This window comes from Chionomys nivalis, chromosome 8 (assembly GCF_950005125.1).
Source record: "Chionomys nivalis chromosome 8, mChiNiv1.1, whole genome shotgun sequence".
Taxonomy (NCBI): domain Eukaryota; kingdom Metazoa; phylum Chordata; class Mammalia; order Rodentia; family Cricetidae; genus Chionomys; species Chionomys nivalis.
Window position 1 is genome coordinate 7084336 of NC_080093.1, and position 8000 is coordinate 7092335.

The following is an 8000-nucleotide window of genomic DNA, read 5'->3' on the forward strand; positions in this document are numbered from 1 at the left end:
GAAATCAATGCTTGGTCCCAGCTCTTGAATTTATATGCCATCATTGTATCTTAAATATATCTGTTAATTGAATGCAGAAAATGTTAAAGCATGACTGTGAGTCAGCTAAAAGAATAAACATATTTCAACAACAACAAAAATACCCTAAATCTCTCACTCTGAAGACAATCGACAGCTTTTGTTGTTAGTATATTTTATGCTGTTGTTGTCTCTATATGATCACATTCAACTATTATTAGCCAAGAGTTTCCTATCTGAAAAAATGAGGGACTGGAGAGGTAGCTTAGTGGATAGAGCACTTGCCACTCAAGTGTGAGGAACAAAGTTCAGATACCCAGTCCCCACAGAATGCTAGGGAGAGTGCTCGCTTTGGCAGCACATCTACTAAAATTGGAACGATATAGAGATTAGCATGGCCCCTGCACAAGGGTGACACGCAAACTCATGAAGCGTTTCATAATTTTACCCCGAAAACTCTACCAGAGAACTCCTACACCTTCAGTGATGTGGCAGGATACAAGATCAACTCAAAAGAATGTACACAAAGGATAAAGAAGCTGAGAGGGAAATCAGAGAAACATCACCCTTCTCGTTAGCCACAAATAGCATAAAGTATCTTGGGGTAACACTAACCAAGGACGTGAAAGATCTATTTGACAAGAAAGAAATTGAAGAGGATACCAGAAAATGGAAAGATCTCCCATGCTCTTCGATTGGTAGAATTAACATAATAAAAATGGCAATCCTACCAAAGGCAATCTATAGATTCAATGCAATCCCCATCAAAATCCCAACAAAATTCTTCACAGACCTTGAGAGAACAATAATCAACTTTATATAGAAAAACAAAAAATCCAGGATAGCCAAAACAATCCTATACAATAAAGGAACTCTCAGAGGCATTACCATCCCTGACATCAAGCTCTATTACAGAGCTACAATAATGAAAACAGCTTGGTATTACCATAAAAACAGAGACGTTGACTAAGGGAATTAAATTGAAAACCCGGATATTAATCCACAAACCTATGAGCACCTGATTTTTGACAAAGAAGCTAAAATTATACGGTGGAAGAAGGAAAGCACCTTTAACAAATGGTGCTGGCAGAACTGGATGTCAACCTGTAGAAGAATGAAAATAGATCCATATCTATCACGACGCACAAAGCTTAAGTCCAAATGGATTAAAGACCTCAATGTAAATCTAACCACACTGAACCTGATAGAAGAGAAAGTGGGAAGTAGCCTGCAATATGTGGGCACAGGAGACCACTTCCTATGTATAACCCCAGTAGCACAGACAATAAGAGCAACAATGAAGAAATGGGATCTCCTGAAGCTGAGAAGCTTCTGTAAAGCAAAGGACACAGTCACTAAGACAAAATGGCAACCTACTGAATAGAAGAAGTTCTTCACCAACCCCACATCAGACAAATATCTGATCCCAAAAATATATAAAGAACTCAAGAAACTAGACATTAAAATTCTAAATAACCCAATTAAAAAACAAGGTACTGAAATGAACAGAGTAATTTTCAACAGAAGAATTTCAAATGGCCAAAAGATACTTAAGGACATGTTCAATTTCCTTAGTTATCAGGAAAATGCAAATCAAAACAACTTTGAGATACCATCTTACACCTGTCAGAATGGCTAAAATTAAAAACACCAATGATAGCTTATGTTGGAGAGGATGTGGAGTAAGGGGAACACTTATCCATTGCTGGTGGGAATGCAAGCTTGTGTAACCACTTTGGAAATCAGTGTAGTGGTTCCTCAGAAAATTGGGAGTCAACCTAGCTCAGGATCCAGCGATACGCAAGAGATGCCCATTCATACTACAAAAGCATTTGTTCAACTATGTTCATAGCAGCATTATTTGTAATAGCCAGAACCTGGAAACAACCTAGGTGCCCCTCAATGGAAGAATGGATAAAGAAAATGTGGCACATCTACACATTAGATACTACTCAAAGGAAAAAAAAAAACAATGATCATCTTGAATTTTGCATGCAAATGGATGGAAATAAAAAAAAACACTATCTTGAGTGAGATAACCCAGACCCAAAAATATGAATATGGTATGTGCTCACTCATTAGTGGATTTCTAGCCAAAACAAAAGACATTGAGCCTATAGTTCATAATCCTAGAGAAGCTAAGTAATAAGGTGAACCCAAAGAAAAACTTATATAGATCCTCCTGGAAATGGGAAACAGACAAGATCACCAGGCAAAAGTTGGGAGCATGGGAGTGGGGGTGGGATGGGGGAAGGGGAAAGGGGGAGAATGGGAGGTTTGGGGAGAGCTTAGGGGAGTGGGATGGTTGAGATGGAGGAAGGATGGATATGGGAGCAGGGAAAGAGATATCTTAATTGAGGAAGCCATTTTGGAATTGGCAAGAGGCTTGGCTCTGGAGGGGTTCCCAGGAGTCCATGGCAATGACCCCAGCTAGGACCCTGGGCAGTGGAGGAGAGGGTGCCTGAATTGGCCTTGCCCCGTAGTCAGACTGATGACTGTCTTGAATATCACCATAGAACCTTTGTCCAGCAATAGATGGAGATAGAGACAGAGACCTACATCAGAGCACTGGACTGAGCTTCCAAGGTCCAGTTAAGAGCAGGAAGGAGAAGATGAGTAAGGAAGTCAGGACCACAAGGGGTTGGTTCACCCACTGAGACAGTGTACCTGAGCTAATGGGAGCTCACAAAATCCAGCTGGACTGGGACTGAATGAGCATGGAATCAAATCGGACCCTCTGAATGTGGCTGACAATTGGGGCAGACTGAGAATGATAATGGCACTGGGATTTGTCTCTACTGCGTGTACTGGCTTTTTGGGATCCTATTCTATTTGGATCCTCACCTTCCTAAGCCTGGATGCAGTGAGGAGGGCCTTGAACTTCCCACAGGGCAGGGTACCTTGCCCTTTCTCAGGACTGGAGGGGGAGGGTGTATGGGGGAGTGGGAAGGAAGTGGAAAGAGGGGAGAAAGTGGAAATTTTGATTGGTATTATTTATAAAGTAATAAAAAAAATTAGCCGGGCGATAGTGGCGCACGCCCTTAATCCCAGCACTCGGGAGGCAGAGGCAGGTGGATCTCTGTGAGTTCGAGACCAGCCTGGTCTACAGGGCTAGTTCCAGGACAGGCTCCAAAGCCACAGAGAAACCCTGTCTCAAAAAACCAAAAAAAAAAAAAATTAAAAAGAAAGAATGCTAGGCAGAAATGGGACCACTTGCAATCCCAGCACTGAGCGGCACGAATGCGGAATCACGAAGTCCATCTGGTTGGCAGTCTAGTAGAACCCAGAGAGTTCTGAGGTCATGGAGAGATACCGACTCCGTAAAGAAAGCAAAGAGCATTTAGGGAAGGTAACAAACATGGATGGATGGCCTCCACACACACATGAACACACACGCAGCCACGCACATGCAGGCACACACATAAACACATGCAGTAAAAGAGAAATGTTCTATAAATATCACATGATCTGCAATTGATCCAAGTGGATTTGTTTTCTCTTTAAATATGTAAAATGGTCCATTATATAAATGCCTCAGGGTTAGTGCTCTGTTTTGGGTAAGACTTGGCTGTTTCTAGTTCCTCTCCATCTATTCCAACACACACTCACAGTGTGTTACCACAGCCGTCTCTGTATACTCTCCATCAGCGACAAGGCAGGGAGTAGGTCTTTTCTCCCTGGGAAGGTAAGAACGGAAGTAAATGTACAGTGAAAGCTAACAGACAATCACTGGCGCTACTGGGCAGCTACTTACAGCAGACACCGCCATGAACTCTCGGCGATGCATTGCTATGTATGTGCACACACGCCATTTTACAGATGAGCAATTAAGACGGGAGCATTACGAGTTCCCTTTGCTTCCCTTTATTTTACGTTCTTCTCAGAACTTACACACGGACAGGCTGGGCAGGGAGCCTGGGACAGATGCTAAGTGGAAAGAGGATCTGGGCAATATCCATCACAAGTCCTAGGGACCGTGGGGTATGGATGCTGGAGGATGGGTGGGAGCGAGGTAGAGATCTCCACAGAGGACTCTTGAGTGTCTCTGCCCTCCGCAGAGTCCCCTCTCCAGGAAATCCTATACACTTTTTTAAGGGAGCAGAAGAAGAGCATACGCAAAGAAACAGGAGCCTTATGGAGACAGAATAGTGTCACGTCCAGGAGGTGGTAAAACCAGACTAGGGTTCAGAGCAATGAAAGCACTGGCCTGTTCCAGGAGACTAGTTTGGGGGTGTTTCCTTAGAAACCCACGAGTCAGCATGGGTCTTGCACAGGTCTTGAGGCTCATCCAGTCTACCCTCTTGCTCTGCTGGGTCACACAAGGTCTTCTAGCAGGCTGCAAGAGAGAGCCCAAGAGTCTCTAGTTGTGAATTCTCTTAAAGCACTGGCTCTGGGGGCTAATGAGGGTCCCAATCAAACCTGACAGTCCAGCCTGTTCTGCCTACAACAATTTCCTAGGAAAGACCTCCCAGCTCCCGGAATAGAGAGGAAAGGACCAGCAACACAAGCACACTATTGCGCCAAGTGCCCAGTGCCACACACAGCTGCCCAGTGCCACACACAGCCGCCCAGTGCCACACACAGACGCCCAGTGCCACACACAGACGCCCAGTGCCACACAGAGTCTAAGCCTCAAAGACCAGCTACTTCTTGTCCAACTTACACCTGAGGAAACTGCCGCACCTGTTCAAAGTAAAAACCAAAGCTGCATGGCAGGACCTAGATCTCAGGTCAGGTCTTTCTAATCTGAAACTGAGCTTTAGAATGGCTGCCTTAGAAATGCATGTGTGCAGTTTAGGTTTTATTGTTAGTCTAACACAACTTGGAGTCACCTGGGAGACTCGCAGTGAGGACTTGTCTGAATCAGATTGGCCTGTGAGCATGTCTCAGAGGGATTGTCTTAATGGTTACTTGGTCCAGCCCATTGTGGGTGTCGCTGTTCCCTAGGCAGGGGATTTAAGAATGAAACAAGCCAGCTGAGTAAGCAAGCATCGAGGATAGGTTTGTTTCTCTCGACTCTTGACTGTGAGTATTATGTGATGGACTGCCTTGAGTCCCCAACTAACTGCCATGACTTCCCTCGATGATGAACTATAACCTGGAATCAGAATCCAAATAAAATCCCCCCCCCAGGTTGATTTTTATCAGATTTGTGTCATGGCAACAGAAAGGAAACAAGAATACCATTCCCTCTCAAGCCCGGGCACCTCTCTGCAGACTCTTGAGAAAGTCATCCCATTCAATCAAGTCTCAGAAGAGAAAGGATTAGGTGCAGAGAAGCAAATAGAGAAAGCTATGGAATTGTGGTTTGTAGGCTGGTTTTCTTTGCTTTATGTTTAAAAACTACCTATGAGTGAGTACATGTGATAATTGTCTTTCTATGTCTGGGTTACCTCACTCAAAATAATGTTTTCTTGCTCCATCCATTTTTCTGCAAAATTATGAGGACACTAAGAGAGACTTACATAGATCTAATCTACATGGGAAGAAGAAAAAGACAAGGTCTCCTGAGTAAATTGGGAGCATGGGGACCTTGGGGGAGGGCTAAAGGAGGGGGGAAAGGCAGGGAGGGGAGTAGAGAAAAATGTAGAGCTCAATAAAAACCAATTTTAAAAAATCAAAAAAGAAAGCTATGGGAAAGGCTTGTCCTGGAGCAGCGAGTTGCCTGGTTGTGGCACATAGACAGTATGTGCCCCAAGTTCCCTAAAGTCATTGAAAACAAATGACTATTCTTGAGGAGTCTAGACAAGCTGGCACTGCAGAAATAAGATGAGACCCAGATGTGTGGCTTATCAGATCCCGAGAGGAGCCCTGGGTGGTGACACTCAGCAGATAATTTCGCCGTTTCCAGCCAATCATGACCGTGCAGAGCGTGCGCTGAAGTCCTCTGAATACCCCACCCACATCCCACCTCCATCCCACCTCACCCACCCATGCCTCTGTCTGAGAGTAGGTAAGGTTGCAGAAGATAGGAAACAGGAGGGAAGGGGAAAAGCAGCTCTCTGACCAGTTTTACACATCTCCAAGGCCAACTGGTAATTCTCCAGGGGGAGTTTTGCTTTTAGCCATAAACAGGGATCTCTGAGACCAGGAACTGCCCTGAAAGATGGCTGTTCACAGAAGTGGGTACCGTGGTTCAGTCAGAGACAGTTCTAGGTCTGCACAGAGACTGGCACTGCCAGCTGGGTGACCTCCACAGGAGGAGGGGCGCCAGGCTCCCCTGAGAGTCATCAAGTCAGCCCCCTAGAGAAGCCATTAGCATCTCTAGCTTGGGTGATTGGCATACACTCCTCATCACTTCCCACCCAGCGGCCACGATTGCTCCGAACAAATCCGATCATTTCCCTCTCTCATCTAAAAAAACCCAATAGCTCCCACGACCTCCAGGATGAAATCTTTTATTGGCAGCTGCCTGGTCCGGCCTGCACCCTTCTCTGTTCACTCTCAACACCACACCATCCTCCCAGGGGAAACTTCATCCAGCTGCCCAAACATAAGATTCCCTCTCCCACTGAGCTCTCTCTCCCCATCTCCTTGTCTGACTCATTTCATTCTGCCCCTCTGCTGACTCCTTCTTCTCTGTGCTGGGAGCCTGTGTCTCTCATCTGCCACTGCCCTAGTGCCATTTCTATCAGTCTCCTCACAAAGGCAGCAGCTCTGATCTCCTTGTTCACTACTCTGTCCCAAACTCTACCAGTTTAACCACAACTTCACGATGTAACTATTAAATGGAAGGAAGAAGGAAGTGAATCCCGTGTCTCCATGCCTACACACGGATCAGAGTGCCAAAAAAGTTCTTGAATGGTGTCCAGAGAATGTGCTAACACAACCATTGAAGACAGCCCAGAGATGAGAAGTGATCTACAGAATTCCCTACGTATGCAGGGATATGTGATGGCATTGGCTTGAGCCAGTCCCTACTTCTCTCCACCCAGACCTCAGCCTTAATGGCATCTTTTCTAAGCCACTTAGTGACTGCTTCTGGGCCCCTGAAGCTCCAGTGGAGACAGGGACAAAGTGGCCAAAGCCCAGAGAACTACGGCTATGATTCTCTGGGGCTCCCCAAATTGCAGAAGAGTAAGAGGATGTGTGGGTGTGTGCACACCTATCTGTCTGTATGTCTTTGTACACACACAAATGCACACACAGTGAGCCATGCTCATGACAATATGGAGACAGTCTCTCACATCTGCAAAAGAGAAGGAAAGATCTGTTATTTTTCTCTACAGTTAGCTGCTCAGTGATTCCAGTGACTGGCCCACGGTCAAAGCACGGGAGTTAGGCAGGTGGCCTCACCCTAGCTCATGTCCCGAAGAGCTATCGTGCTGCCTTGTCCTGGCTTCAGGTCTGATAGCAAATGCTGTGCCCTTGCCTCTTCCATGGGCCACCTGAGCTGAGTCCTGAAAGGCTGACCCCGGGAGCTTTCTGTCCTCTCGGAGTCTGCAGTGAGGGCTGTCACCAGCAGTGTTAGCAAAAGAGGCAAGGGTGGAGAATCTCTGCTTCTCTCCCTACCCAAAGGCAGCCTGGCTAAGGCCTCCCATCAGCAGCGCCTGTCAGCACCTTTTTTGCATCCTCAGTTGAGGTAGTTTGGTCAGCAACTCTCTGGCCCATTCCTTTGGGCCTAAGGATGACGAATGCCCCGACTCCCACTGACCCTTACAGGTGTCTCTCAACCCTACCTGCATCTTATGAACAATGCTTCAGTCCCCCTTCAGCACCCCTTCTCAGTGTACCATCTGCTTTTTGCTCCTAATCCAAATTGCAAAAAGAGGTCCTCCATTTCCAGCTTTGACCATGTTGGAAAGAGCACTAGCAACTCCAGCGGCCTGGTCTCCCTCTTTCCCTGGAATTCCTTGTAGCTGGATAGCTCTTCGCTTTCGTAGAAAGCAGGGAAGTGTGGGTGATAGAGAAAATGGCACTGAGAACTAGTGTCCGCCTGTCCAAAATGCTCACATCCATCTTTGCTGATCTAGCCCCATGCT

The 8000-nt window shown here is 46.0% G+C and overlaps 1 non-coding gene across 1 annotated transcript; it reads left to right on the forward strand.

Moving 5' to 3' along the window:
* Positions 1 to 360: 360 nt before the first annotated feature.
* LOC130880865 (U6 spliceosomal RNA) lies at positions 361 to 464 on the forward strand. Its single transcript, XR_009057662.1, has one exon. It is a non-coding gene; the product is annotated as a U6 spliceosomal RNA (small nuclear RNA).
* Positions 465 to 8000: the final 7536 nt, after the last annotated feature.